This window comes from Perna viridis, chromosome 12 (genome assembly GCF_037379345.1).
Source record: "Perna viridis isolate PV_CMFRI_1.1 ecotype Kerala chromosome 12, ASM3737934v1, whole genome shotgun sequence".
Taxonomy (NCBI): domain Eukaryota; kingdom Metazoa; phylum Mollusca; class Bivalvia; order Mytilida; family Mytilidae; genus Perna; species Perna viridis.
In genome coordinates this window covers 3,848,853-3,864,056 of record NC_142456.1, presented here as the reverse complement: position 1 = coordinate 3,864,056, position 15,204 = coordinate 3,848,853, and the positions used below count along the sequence as shown (strand labels likewise).

At 31.0% G+C, this 15,204-nt stretch overlaps 1 protein-coding gene across 1 annotated transcript in view; it reads left to right on the top strand.

The window, feature by feature from the left end:
* Window positions 1-5,987: 5,987 nt before the first annotated feature.
* The window catches only part of LOC148600904 (G protein-coupled receptor dmsr-1-like), a 62,646-nt gene continuing 53,429 nt past the window's right edge, over window positions 5,988-15,204 (top strand). The window contains exon 1 of the mRNA XM_088554909.1: window positions 5,988-6,127. The gene's annotated coding sequence lies outside the window, so the exon portion shown is untranslated. The remainder of the gene's footprint in view (window positions 6,128-15,204) is intronic.

Here is a 15,204-nt window from a genome sequence, read left to right as displayed (position 1 = left end):
ACAGTGCAAATAATTCATATTTGTACATAATAACATAATATCATTCTGTTACTATGGATTGTATTACCTTGCTGTTTTAAGACCTTACTTAAAGGTGTGCTTACTCTTATGGACGAACTTGTGTTGATCTCTGGAAGTATTTACCTTTTTATAAAGGGTATATGGTGATGCACTTTTTGCGTTTCACCATTTCTTTTCCTTTTTTAACGGTAGCAGAACAATATTTCAAACATGACATTTTATTCATGACACACAGTAATAAGTCGTGAAAAACAAACTGAACGGAAAAAAATATTGACATTAAACAATTATAAGAAACCTACAATACGATGAAAACAATGAATTAAAATTTGACGTAAGTATAGTATTTATTAAGTTGGTAAATTAATTTACTCTGCATCGGTTTCACAACATCCTGATTATACAAAAAATAATCCTTTAATTCTTTATGACATAGACAAACACTTCCGTCTTAAATATTAGCTACAAAGATCAAAGTAAATAAATAATTCATTTATAAATCAAACTTAATTATTGAGGAAATTAAAATTTATTCACAAATCATGTGTGTTTAGAAGGTTCGATTTTTGTCAACATCTAACAAGTGAGTATATTATTTATTGCTATATACGAGTCTAGTACTAATTTAAAGCAGTTTTTGTGCATTCGTTGTTTTCACTTTATATGATGTTTTTGCGTCTGATACAGATTGGTTATATTAACTTGTGTTTGATCCTGATGAACATTTTTAAAGATAGTTCGTATTAGAAATAATTATTGAAATGATTCAATGTCGTTGCAATAGTCATTGTTAAACCCGTGTCAATTTTTGTGCCAAAATTGTATCTCATTTCGAAGAGAAATTGAAATAAATAAAAAAAAGGATATTAAATGAGATCATAAATGGCCGGTATGCTTCAACTCTGTTTGGATCCGTTTTGTGTTTGAATTCTTGTATATAATAGTCGGACAGGGCAATATTCAAATTGTCAATTACGTTAAGGTTGACATTTGAGAAGATTGTTATAAAATATGTATATAAATGTACAATAGAAAAAATCTTAGAATTCTCGGAATCCATATAGTCTTGTGTCTGTATGCGAATCCCAAGTTATGACAAAACCTGTCAAAATAACAAGGAGTGTAAATATAAAAAGAAGTTGCAGAGGAAAATAATATATCTTATAAAAATCGTCATATAAGAAGTCGCTCAATTGAAATCAAATGTCATGATTTGTCATACCTATATAAAGCCTCAATCAAATGATGTATTGTTTGAAGAAACGGATTCACACTATGATTCATCTATTCCTATCGCGTTCATATTAAAATAAAGACTTGGAGTTACATTAATACGTCAAATATCGTCTTACCATTCATACTTTGTGATATAAATAAAAAAAACATTTCTTTAATTTTATTTCTTAAAAACGGTTAGTTATTGCAAAAAAAAAATATCTGGAAAAAATTTTCTTTAGTCCTAAATATGTGAAAACGAAATGGCATCAGTCCATCTGTTTAATACATGAAGATGTTTAGACCAAAAATAACATGTATCGATCGCAACTAAATACCAAAAGTATTTATAAGTAGTTCATCCGTTTGTTTGTTAGTACTGTTCGAAAGTTTTAAATAATCGGTAGGATTATAACGGTCTTTGTGATCAACTTTTAGTTGCGGACCAGAGGGGATGCAGAAGGTTGGCACACCCTCTTTATTGAACAATTTGTCATTTTCATGTGTAAAATTGACAAAAAGGCAAATAATATCCTAGCATCCCCTTTTTTCTGAGGAACCTCGGCTGGCACCCCTCCTTTTCAAAGTGTCTGGATACGGCCCTGCCTTTCTTCTTCAAACATGTTCTATCAACTTGCTGATGTTACGTCTTTCTTTGCATAGCATATTGTCAGTATCTGTTAATTAGTTTTTTTTTATAATACTGAACTGATATTTGCAATGAACGATTTTATACATTTAATAATTTTAAGTAAGTAGGTTGCAAATCTAAACTTTACTAAGTAAAAGTTATGAAAGCAAAATAATGTGAAAGTATTATTAGTATTTTGCATGTCAGCATCTTCATACACGAGAAAAAAATCTTTGCATTTTTCCATTTTATGGTTCTCTTTTTAACATCTCTTCTATTATAAATGCAGTTTAATCCTTGGAGAATGTTCTAGGAATGTAATCTAGGAACATCAACTGGTACGTTCAAATTATTCGTATGAAATCTTTTGTTTTTCCTCCTCCACCTATTATAATTGCACCAAAGAATAAAATATCTCATCGTTCCTGTCTCGCGCAATTTGACTATTTTTTGTTCGAATTAAAATGTCTTTTATTTTCAAAATATTATATTTAGGACATAAACACAGGGAATAATGAATTATTAATTATTTGCATTAGGAATACTCAATTGAAAAAATGTTATATTAAATTGAAAATTTTATTTAAATGTCAAATAATGCTTTGTCTGTCACAGGAGGAAAATAAAGATTAGAATATTTGCTTTATTTTCAATGTCATGCAATTGAGCGTTTATTGTTCTAAATACGTTCTATCAACAGGGATTTAAAACACATCTTGTTTTTGACATTATGTCATCTTATTCCATGTGTTTACCAATAATAGTTTGCTCTGAATGTCAAAGATACTACATTTAAAAAATCAATAGTATAAATGGAAAGTTAACCTGTCCGATGGAACAGACTTTTGGTCATGAAAAGTCATGTATAAAAGCAAGGGTGTGACTCCTCTTGTTGTTACTCTCTAAAGAACATTCATTCAAACAAAATGGTCGATCTGAGCCTTGCCTTGGTTGTAGTTGTTGCATTGGGTAAGAATATATTAAACTTTAATTACAGCAAACTTTTACTATATTATATTAATGTAAACTTTAAACAATTACTCTCCATCCAGTGAGTGAGAGTTATATTGAAATCACATTGTCCCACCGTCTGTCGGTCCGAATTCCGACGCAATTATCTCGACTGCCAATTGATGGATTGAGTTTAAATTTGGTGTGTGGTTTTATATAGATAGATCATTTTTTAGCTTTTGTTTATAGTTCTTCTTTCTGCAGGGGACATTGCCTCGCAGTATAGCGGAAAAGATTATTCTTATTTTAAGCGTAAAAAAAGGCAATCGAGGTCAGAACTCAACGTTCACTATAGAATTGTCCAATTCTAACATTCATCAATGTGATAAAACATATAAATTGAGGGTTTAGAGTTCGTACAAGCGTTATTACGAATTGACTACCTTGTAGTTTTTCTGTGCAACATCTACAAGGGTCTGAAAAATTCCCAACGATGTTAGAACTGTCAAATTTGCGAAGCAAATTTTTGGTCGTTCCCTCCGCGGGACTCGAGATCGTACCGCTGTGACATCTATGGCAACACCGCCTGCACTAAGTCCAGCGCCCTAGACCACTCGGCCAGCTATGCTATATATATAACTGTCAAATTGGCTTAGTGCAGGCGGTTTGCCATAGATGTCACAGCGGTACGAGTTCGAGTCCCGCGGAGGGAATATATATAGGTACTAGTATTATAAACAAAACCAGAGGACTAAAGCCGTCTTTAAGAATCAAGAAATTTAATTTTCCTCGTGTTAAATCACCACATTAGTTGTAATAAAAAAATAAGTCAGACTAATTATTATGGAAGCTAAGGTCAAAGTATAAGCAGAAGATAAAGCAATGAACATCAAGGAAGGGCAAGTGGTCAAAAAAGATTTATTTGACCCTTAACCCCATAAAAGATAAAAAGTTGTTTCTTTCCTGTAGGCTATTGTTAATTACTTGTTAATAATATAATGAAATTTACTGTTCTTTTTTATTATGTTAAACAAATTATATTATTCATAAATCTTTTGAATAATTTTAGGTATGGATGAACAAATGTCAATGTTTTCTATTTCAAATGTTAGTGTTACAAATGATATTCATTTTTCAAATAGTCTGCAACCTTTTTGATACGATTTTAATCTTTTTTCTTAGAATTTTTTTTTAGGATATATTCTGTCCTGTCTTCTGACATTTCAAACATAACTTTCCCATTACTATGTCTCAGCAGCATTAGCATGAAATACATAGGAAGACATTGATTACAGTTGACTAATGTTTTACTAGTGCCTTATGTTTTGTGTAAGGTCTTTTTCTCCTGATCTTCAGTTTTTCAATATAATCTTTTCTTTCCGGTTCTCAACATTGTGCATGCAGATCGTCTTGTTTCCTGGTTAATCCATAATTTCATTTTTCATGTCTGTACCAAGTAAATGTAGTGCTTACTTCCATTTTTTTTCGGTTTATTCTCAGTTTTGTCCGGTCATGTCATATTTGATGTTTCCTTTCCAGATTTATGACTAGAAGTTCTATAACTTCGTTATTTACATAAAAATACCTTTTTACATGCCTTGCCTTGTAGTCTTTCGTCTTGATAGTTGCTTTTTTGGTAATTTGTTGGTGTCAATATTTTATTTATTGAAATTTTATTTACCGTAATAGTTTTGTAAATTGTATTATTTATTGCATTTGTGGTTATCAGTTCAAATATTTTACGGAAATTTTCTTTACAGGCAAGAGAGTATTCACTTCCTGCATGGTTAAGTTTATTTTGAATTAATTAAGTTGTCAAATTGATATTTTCTTAAACATGTTTTAAGGCTCAATGTACATATTTTGACGTCACTGAATCAAACAAAAACATAACATTATTTGTTTCGTTTCAAAATGAATTTCTTTATACATGTTTTGTATATCTATTAATAGTTTGACGAATGAGTCTCGGCTACCTCCGTTCTTTTACATGTCACTATGTGGGGGTAAAGGTATTGCTTTGGAGCAATTACTCATCATCTTTTTAAATATTTCATAAAATATCGTGTAACCAACACTGAGATAAGGAAGTTATACAGTATGTTATATAAATTTGAATTAGTGAACAAGTCAGTTTTCATGTGGCTTCTTATGTAACTTAGAATTGTACATGACATGTTATGTTTCTTTTGAGAAAATGTCTAGCCGTTTGCTATTTATATCGTAACATAATTCATAAGATTGAAATTGAAACCAAACCTTCGATTGTACTTTAGTGGTTTCAACGCTATTTTAACTGAAAGTGGTGGATGAAGAGAATAACAAAAAGTGAGGGGGTGCAAGCTTAAGGTCACATATTTTCCCCTCAAGATATATATATCATAATCATATTGATTAATTATGTTTGCAATTAAAAAATCATTATTTAAAATATTACGGAACAACTTGGATTAAGATAAAACGTTTAGCGATTTATAATTCGAAGGTCTTCTATACATCCCTAACATTATATGTTATTCTGATTAAAAATGAAAAAAGTTCTTACCGGCTCCCTGTTTAAAGCTCAATCTTTCAGTGAACTTCATATACACGGGTTTTAGTGTGATTTTTGCTGTAGGTTTTAGTGGGTAAATGTGTGTTCATTTTGTTTTTAGTTGTATGACTATTTTCATGTCTTTTGTCCGTCCTTTTTAATATCTGTGCAATATGGTCATTTGATTTCACTTGCATTTGAACTTTCAATTTATTTTCTTCTTTCAAATTTTTTTTACCAAGACCATTTACATTCAACATTGTTATTGTATCAGTGTTTGCTCGCTATTAATGTAATAAAAAAAACGAACTTTTCCTTCAGAATAGTTTGTTTAAAAAGGTTTAACAACAAATTGGATTCTATATGCCGGGAGATACATTTATTCGAATCAACATATATTTGTTGCTCTGATAATAATTAATGACTGAAGATAGCTTTTATCGTTACGTGCATCAGGATCTGAAACACGTGTAAATGAATTTAACGACCGCAGGATATTTTAATTATAAAGCAAATAAACAACACTGTGTACAATCTTTGTATCTTTTCAAATTAAGACAATATATAGAATACATTGCAACATATGACATACTTAGTCATAACTCTTGCTTAACTTAACGCTATGTTTAAGATGGTAACACATGTTAGATTAAGCTCCCACACAAATATTATAATTCATATTTTTTTGTTAGTACCTTTCATTGATTTATAGTATAAAGGACTTTCACAGTGTATTATTGGCTATGTTAAAGTACTACTGTCTCAAAATAGCAAAGGTAAGCAATATATGTAACTTTTCCGAATGCCTGTATACGCGAGCAAATGTGTTGGGCATCAATCTGTCTGTATAGATGATTTAGTTTAAATTGTATTTGTGATATTATTTCCATATAACAACTATGATAAATCAATGAATTAATGAGTAATATATTTACATTTATTTTTGATTCAGTTCATGCGCTGGTTTATAAGGGTAACAACAAAATTACTGAACACTAATCCGATCCATAATCAAGTCAAGTCAAAAATAAATCTGACAAAATAGATGACACACCAACAGAACAGCTGGTATTGCAATGGTCCTGACTTAGTACAGGCATTTCTAAAGAAATGCTGGGTCAAATCTAGGTTTTCTAAACCGCCCTCTTCCATTGCGGCGTGAATATACCAGTGGCGATTAAAATATGTGCATGATATTGCGTCATAATTGGTAAGTCAGAACAAAGAACAATTTACAAAAAACAATCAGTACTTATTATTTTGGAAGAAACCTTTATTTTAAATTCTTTTGAAGTTTGTCTGTATTGTGCTATGCATATGTTACATCTTAGCTTTATACGATTGAGAGAAAAACCCAAGTTTCTTTTTTTTTTGTTATTAATTTGTAAGCCCCATTTGGTAATTGTCACTTAAACTTGAATGCAAAATCATTTTTACAATGGAACAAGCACACACTGTTCGAGATTGAACCGGGCAATTGTGTCGATATTAAAGATGCGTTGCAACTAAAATATTACCTGTATGATTGTAAGAGTTTCAAATTGTCTCTTTATATACTACATTTTGTTTTTGTTATAAAAAATTTCATATGCCTCTTTAGTTATCTTTCCATTTTCTTTTCTATATTTTTGTCAGTTGATAACAAATGAAACACTACCAAATGAGAAAGGTGAAGAAAAGACATTGAAAAGGAAACTGAACGTTTTCATATATAGGCAAAAACGCTAAGCATTCATTTTGATTTAGCATGAATCAAACTTCACATGATATAATCCCAATCCTTTATATGATTTAAACAACAAATTCCATTCATATAAAGTCAACTAGCATAAAATACTCGTTAAGTCTATTACATAATTTACTAGATACATTCAGGTAATAATCGTATGAAAATTAATCTACATACACGTAAGCCAGTGATAATGATTCATAAAACTTGACACAAAGACGGCAGATAAAACAGATACTATCAAACAGACAATGTAAAGTTCAAAAAATGTTCAAAGCAAAATGTTCTTCATATCGTAATGAAGAAAAGCATTTTACAAAAACTTGAACATTCAAGTACAATCAACATTTTTATAAACTTTTATCATTTTGGCTAGCGATGCAGGACGGGCTTAACCGTCCTGTTGTTTTCTGGTGTATACCCGCGGTTTTTTCGAGGGATTTCATAGTGCAAGTGATTTACTATTTTCGCGTGACGTCCTATTTTATCTTTATACGTGATAGTATTTCATAATGATGTTCACTGTCCTGTCTGTATGTCGATTGTCTCTGTTTCTATACCGTTTTGGTCATGAACTTTGAATTAGATGTATTTGAATCGTTCTTCTGTTAAGAAGCTTCCGTGTTGTTTTAGACTATATTTATTTCTCATGATTTTCGTTAAAATGCCAATGCCATAATTTCATAATTTCATTTTCCCTCTTCACCTATAATACATATCTGTTGACCAATAAATAGTTCACCAATTTGTTCGGCACAAGGATAACAAAAAAACTATTTATCAAGACCAAAAACATTACAGACAAAGTTGTAAAGAATGTTTTGCTAACGATGAAAGATATTAATGATTTTTTTTTGGTTCACAATAGCCTTGCACTCATAATTAATATAGCAAGCAAAGCTAAGTATGGCATCTGTATTATAAACTGTCTGCTTACGAAAATAAGATAAAATTTATTTCGTTGTTGGTTTCCTTTGTAAAGACATATAGATCAGACAAAGTGTGAAGTAGCATTATTACGTAAGAAAAAAGCTTGACTGGTGTCGACGTTATTACAATTTTCTGAATTATTCATTATATTACTGCATAAGTAATTATTGTGTTATTAGCAACTGTCTTCTGTTCTTTAAAGTAACAAAATTATTAAAGTAGATTTGTATTTCTATTTATACCGTCGACTATGTTTAAGTGGTACACTGTTTAAAATTTTCAATAAAATGAGAAGAAAGGAAGCTAACAAAAGAACCATGCACATAGGGAAATAGTGATTAAATAATTTTAAATGTCCATAGTCTTCTGTTTGTTTGTTTTGTTTTTGTTTTTTTTCTCCTGGAAATATACAAAAAGCGTTTTGTAAATGTATAAATGTTTGCCGTTGCTGTTTTTGCAGATTCTGTCACGTGAACATATTCCCGGATATCAACATTTTAGGTCTTAAGAAATGATAAGCTTTATATAGTGTCAAAATCAATTTTTCGCAGTTATTGTCCTCGTGAAAATAGCGAAAATTAGTACGTTTTTACAGTAACTACAGAAAAGCATGATATCATATATTGACTTACACTTTGCGATCAATGGTAAAGGAAAACTATTGATCAAACTCTACGACTAACGCGGTTATTCCGTATTGTCAATTTTCCTTTCATCCGTGGCAACTTCCCTTCAGCACCTGCGTATGGAGTCGTTATGCCAGAGCTTGCCGTAACGACGCAGACTTTTTGTATCGCAGTAGACTACTTGCAATAGGCGTTGTCTGGAACAAGGAGCAGGGTTATGTTGCTATAATACTGGGGTCATAATTGCAGAAGTTTTATGGCCGTCATCATGAACTCGTGGATCGTTATCGTGTATCTATCAGCGCCATGAAAACTGACTTGTTAATTGTGTCATGGTTTTCCTTTCCTCGTCTCTTTCGTCTACCGTGGACAAGACTTTTAATGACCAATTTGGCGGTTTTTCTGGAAAAGCAGAGGACGCTTACCCTACCGGTACATCTCGTCCACGCTTTCAGTTTTTAGTGGAGTCCTACTTTCTCATTTACGTCAGTTTTTTGTGTAGGCATTGTGGCTTTTTTGTGTTTGTATTGTTGTGTCTGTTATTCCTGTCTGGTCTTTGTCACATGATTGCGTTCATTTGATTTCCGTAAGAATCTTTTTTCCCTTTGATTACTCTTAGTTTTATCTGCAAGGCATTTTTTGTAAATTTGTTAGCAGTATTTAAGCATTTAATATTCAATTTATGCTTTAGGAAATAATTGAATGAATGGATTTTTATTAATTGTTTAAATCCAGTATGCAAGTACATATGTAAAGTATTCAGGGTTTATTTATTTTATTTTGTTCTTGGGGATATTCACTTAATATTTTATACAGGATAGGTATTAGCTAAACCTATTTTTATTTTAATTCTGCTCTGTTTTCGTTATTACACGCACAATTTGCTGATTTGTTACCACAATTTAAAACAATTAATAGATATGAAACACTTGTTTTATCAAAAATGTCATTGATCAAAAGCGTTGATGGAAAATTCATACATTTTCTATATAATAATTTGATTGCCATTATGTAACATGAATGGGGTGACGTCAGTTGTAGACTTGTACATATCAGCATGTGGTTTAGAACATACCCAATAAGATGCCTGAAATATTTTTTTTCAAATGTCAGCTCTATTTCATTTGTGCTTGATATATGAAATTTAAAATTAGCGATTTAATTTGCGATGTTGGTTGTCGTTTACAGATAAAAAAAAAACGAATTTCACATCCGGGAAAACAGTTTATCTCCATCGTGACAAGATAAACTGTTGAACAATATTAATGAAAACTTTATTACTTAAAATGTTATGAATCTCTCACTGATTGACGGCTTGTAATTGCTTAATAACAGCAAACGAATCGTCATTCGATAGACATGAACGTCTAGGATTTATCCGATTGATATCAAAGTAAAGATATATTAGTCATGATAAAAAACTGGCGTATTATTATATCTATAGCTATCATAACTTCACAATTACCTGTTCTGTTCTGTATACTAAATGCACCAGAGTCTAAGACTTTTTTATACCGAGACCACACCCAAACAAGTTTTAGTAACATAAACTTCGCTGTAATTAAATCGAAAATAAATGATCATTTACACATATTTGAAATAAATTAATCAAATTTTACAAAATATCAGAATGATTGTACTTGACCACTAATGTCACTAATTGATTTTTGTTTTAAATATTATTCGATTCGAATAACGGAACATCTATTTTCTGAAACATCAAAAGTCGTTTTACAGTGAATTATGTCTGAACACCATTTTTTACTTAAAAATTTGTTTTAAAAAAATAGGTTCATTATACAATAAATTGATTTCAAGCAATTTTCACAGGCGTCTGGTTTAGATAAGCTTTTGGATTATTTAGGATTAGGTTTAGACAGGTTTCAGTGTAAAAACCTGGATATACCGGACTTTAAATAATTATAGAAAATACATATTTTAAATACAAGTTCTCGGATTATTCATGAATCGGTTTAAAGGGATTTAACTGAAGAAATTCAGATTTTACCTCGTTTCAAAATGATACTAGAAAATATATGTTTAGAAGAAAGTAATGTCAACACAATTAAATGAAAGAAGAGCGCTGTTATTATTATGATGTCACAAAGAATGTCTCGACGTAAACAATGTGAAATAGTGACGTTTGTGTCGTTTCGGGTAAGTTACGTTCTTGCTTATGCCCTCTTTGCTAAATTTGTGTATTTTTTCTGAGAATTTTCGTTATTTCTTTTTTTCAATTTAGAAAGGGTAATCAAGGGAACCAAAATTATAGCGGTAATGAAAAGAATGTATTCCAGGGACAAAGACCAGACATGGAAAACAGACATACACAAAGAACATAAAGTAACTAAAATCATACATACAAAATAACAAAAGTAAATGAGCAACTCGGACTCCACTAAAAACTGGGAGCATGGACCAGGTGCACCGGTAGGGTACGCGTCCTCTGCTTTTCTAGAAACACCCGCCGAGTTGCTCATAAAAAGTTAAGTCCGAGGTAGACAAACGAGGAAAGGAAAACTATGACCCGTTGAATAAATCAGTTTTCATGGTGCTGATGGATACACCATAACGATCCACGAGTTCATGATGACGATCATAAAACTTCTGTAGTGATGACTTCAATCTTGTAGCACAAAGAGATGATTTGTGATTTACCTCCTGCATGATGTTTAGCCTGAAAGCTGTCTACATCGATCCAAAAATAATTAATTGCAAATATTTCTGAAAAAATACCCCTTGAAAGATACGTCTGAAAGACAATTGATTAATTGAAAAATCTGGTTTAACCCTCGCTTCGTGCCATAGGAAATATAATATTGTTGACCAAAAAAAATGAACTGTGTTATCTATATTAATTTCAAGTTATTTTAATGATTCGTGGATCTGAATGCGTAAGAACCTCTTAATTTGCCAATAGATAATTTTTGCATTTGTCATATTCGTTTATTTGTTTTCTCCTTGCGGAATGATTGTGAGATAAAATATTTGTTATATTCCTGGTGTGGCTATTTTTCAATAACAACAGAAAAGCGTTTAAGGTAAGACAAATTAATATATGTTTGATCCTGAGTTTATTCAAATTTGTTACCTTTTAGACCTGTTTTTCGTTCACATAAGATCAGTACTACCAAGTAATTATGTAAATAAAAGGTTATACCAACATTAACAAATTGATCATATATATGCAGTAGTCAAAAGAAATAGCCACAGAATAGAAACAGGAAGGTATGTATAACAAATGGTAATATCAGGACAAAAACAGGACAAACAAGTTGGAAAACCACCGCAATCGTCCAGACATGGCATTGAAAATGTGTATTTCCCATTCAGTCGACCGTGTTTGGTATTTCATTGTATACTATTAGTGTGTCATATCAAACTGTAGTTTTTCAAAGAAGATTCATTAAATCACTTTTGATTAACTTTTTGTATTATGATAATGTGCCCCTTTGAACAATTGTTAGTTTTTATGGAATTCTACAATCTACCGAAAACCATAAAATTGCAAATAATGCCAATTTTCAATGCTTATTTTGTTATTTTCCAAGATCTCCTCCAACGTGTATCAAGGGATAACTTGACTGATTTGGACTCATATCAAATTTTCATTTATTAATCATTAACAATTATTCTAGATCAAATTGTTGGAAGCAAAAAAAAATGCAAAATGTTCCAATAAGTGCTTAGTTTTGGCATATTTGATAAAAAAAATGCAGATGTTCAACTTTAAGATATCATACTTTCAATCTTAACAGATGATGTTTATAATTGTGGTTGAATATGCTAAATCATACATTTAACATTCTAAATTACAAATAAAATCTTCATATCAAATGTGTTAATTCCAGTTATGCAGGGCCCAAATATGGGCCTTATCGTACCTTACCCTTCATAAAAGTTTACTCAGAATACTTTTTCTCAGTCATCTTCAGAATCAGTCAGAATTTAATTTAGAAATATTAATAAGCTCGAAATTTGATTTGTAATTTCATAATTTGAAGAGAAATTAAAGAAACTGTTAAAATTAGACATCAAATAGCTTTGACTTTGTACAGTAGACAAAGATATGTTAGGATGGGATGTGTGGTTGTTGGGATGTAATTTCATATAGAGGATTGAGATTGGGAGGAAAGTTTGCTTGCTTTTATTTATGTGTTTATTTGGTTTTGGTTTCTTTTTATTGATTTTTGGGGGTTTGTTTGAATTGTTTAATTAAATTTAGGCTGATTTTACTGTAAATCCAATTGTTTGATAGTGTTTTTCCATTGGACAGTTCACATTTTATGTCCAGACATACTTGGTATAGAAAATATTCTCTGATTTATATCAGTCTTCTATTCAAATGTAAGGATTGATATAACAATGGATTCGCGTGAAAGTATATGAAAACAAGCCAAATGGAACGACAGCATTACATGTCGTTCGAAAAAGCAACATGAGTCAGTTTCAATATTAAACGATCGCAGACAACATTGTTATTGACATTTAAAGCGAGTAAAAAGCAAACATATATAAGCTTGTCAATAAATGAAATGATAACCCATAAGTTGGATGACATATTTTCTGTCGTCTATGATTTTATACATGTGATGTAAAATGTATTAAAGTAAAGTATTTGCTATATTCATTTATATCCATATCGATAAGTTCACGGCCAAGTATGGTCAAGGTTCCTGAAAACAATTTTCCATTTAAAAATTAAATTCGTGTCATACTATATGGTTGTTGGATTGTTAAAGCACATAAACATGCTTATATTTGCCTGTCTAAAATAGATAAATTGAGACAAAATATTTCGGCCATGAATAATATCACATAAATTCGTGAAACTTTTCTTTGATTAAGTTAATGTGAACTTTGTAAATTAAAAAGCAGTCGAACATAAATCACATTCTCGCACGTGAATCATGACGTCAGGTTGTCATTTACGGTAAATTGGACGTCAAAACCAATTAAGGTTTGCTGTTAGTCATTAATGATAGATGATATAATATCAATAACAGTATTAAATACAAAATAGATATTTTTTGTGTTGAGTTCGATTTTTACCTTCAGATTGAGTGAAACACGAACACATAAAACGCTTAAAAATAATACAAAGAATTGAATGGTATATATTTGAACTACATCTTAAAGACTTCATTAAACATGTTACTGTTCATAATTCAATAGTTTTTTTTTCTTTTCAATTTTTGTACACCCATCGTATGGCCTCAACGTGTGAATATTGAATAATAATGTGAAAATTGTTTGGATGACATCATACAGCCATTCATTATCAAATGTCTTTTAAGAATGTCTTCAAAAAAAGATTTGAAATCATAATTTATAGCAATGATGTACGAATTGCTTCTATAGATGTGACATGAGTGTCATTTTTGTCATTGTTAATTTGTAACAGTCATGTTTAAAATGAATATCTTGACTCGCATGCAATAAAAGTTAAAAGTTCATATTGAAATAAGTAACCAATTTATTATTAAAATCCTTTGCATTTTTCTGTTTCAACCGTTTGTGTGTTTCATCAAAGATTGACAGGAATAAAATCTTTTAGCATGTAGTGGTCTTTTCGAAGTGGTAATTACAAGTAAAAGATGTGTTTGCTAGTTTACAAAATTGATATGATTCCATAATTCTTCAGTAAATCACGATGTCACACTTCGGACGAACAGATGTATCAATATAGAGGTTTCAAGGTGTAAAAAAATATAAACACCAGATAAAAGACATGGAGCCTTTCAACTAATACATGTTAATGAGAATTAAGCACCTTTAAATGTTACATGTGCGTAATCTACCTTAACTAGATCAGTAAGTTTCAATGTCCGCCCACGTCACAACCCAGTTTTTTTTTGCGAACAAATAGTTCATCATTGTACAAAAGGATTAATCTAAGTACTGCCATGTTTTAACAACATGATCGATTAGACCTAGAAAATTGTTTAGTCCTGTGATGATTGAAATGTATTCCAATGGGCATCAAAGAGCGATCATCAAATCATATCAATTCGATACAAGTCTCTTTAACCTAAAAGATGGGTCATAATATATAAAGGTGCAGACAGGTCCTGGATTCCATTTATACCTATGGACTAGGAGTTTAGTGGTAGTTTTGGGACTATTACATATCTTATGATAGTCAAAAGACAATGCTAGTCTTCAATGATTTTTGAAAGAGTCCGGAATTTTGATTTATTAAATGTAAATCTTAGTGCAACGATTGTTGTTCTTTAGTAGTGTCTCCTTATTACTTCTCCATTGTCCACGTTTTCAAAATTGATAGAAATTTTAAAAACGACATTGAGATGGAAAGTGGTTTTATTCTACTCTACTATACCTTGCAATTTACCAAGCCATTGACCATAAGGGAAGCGCAATAAAACTTGGTTCACCCAACATATCCGTCGGCCAGCTCTGAAACAGCGTCTGACGTTCAAAATTCACTTTAGACGCTGCCATCAGCCCTCTCAGAAAATGCATGAATCTTGCAAAGTCGGGAAAAAGTGATTGATTTTACGCGACGTTACCCGATTGTTAAACGGCATGTGATTTGAATAACGTCCGA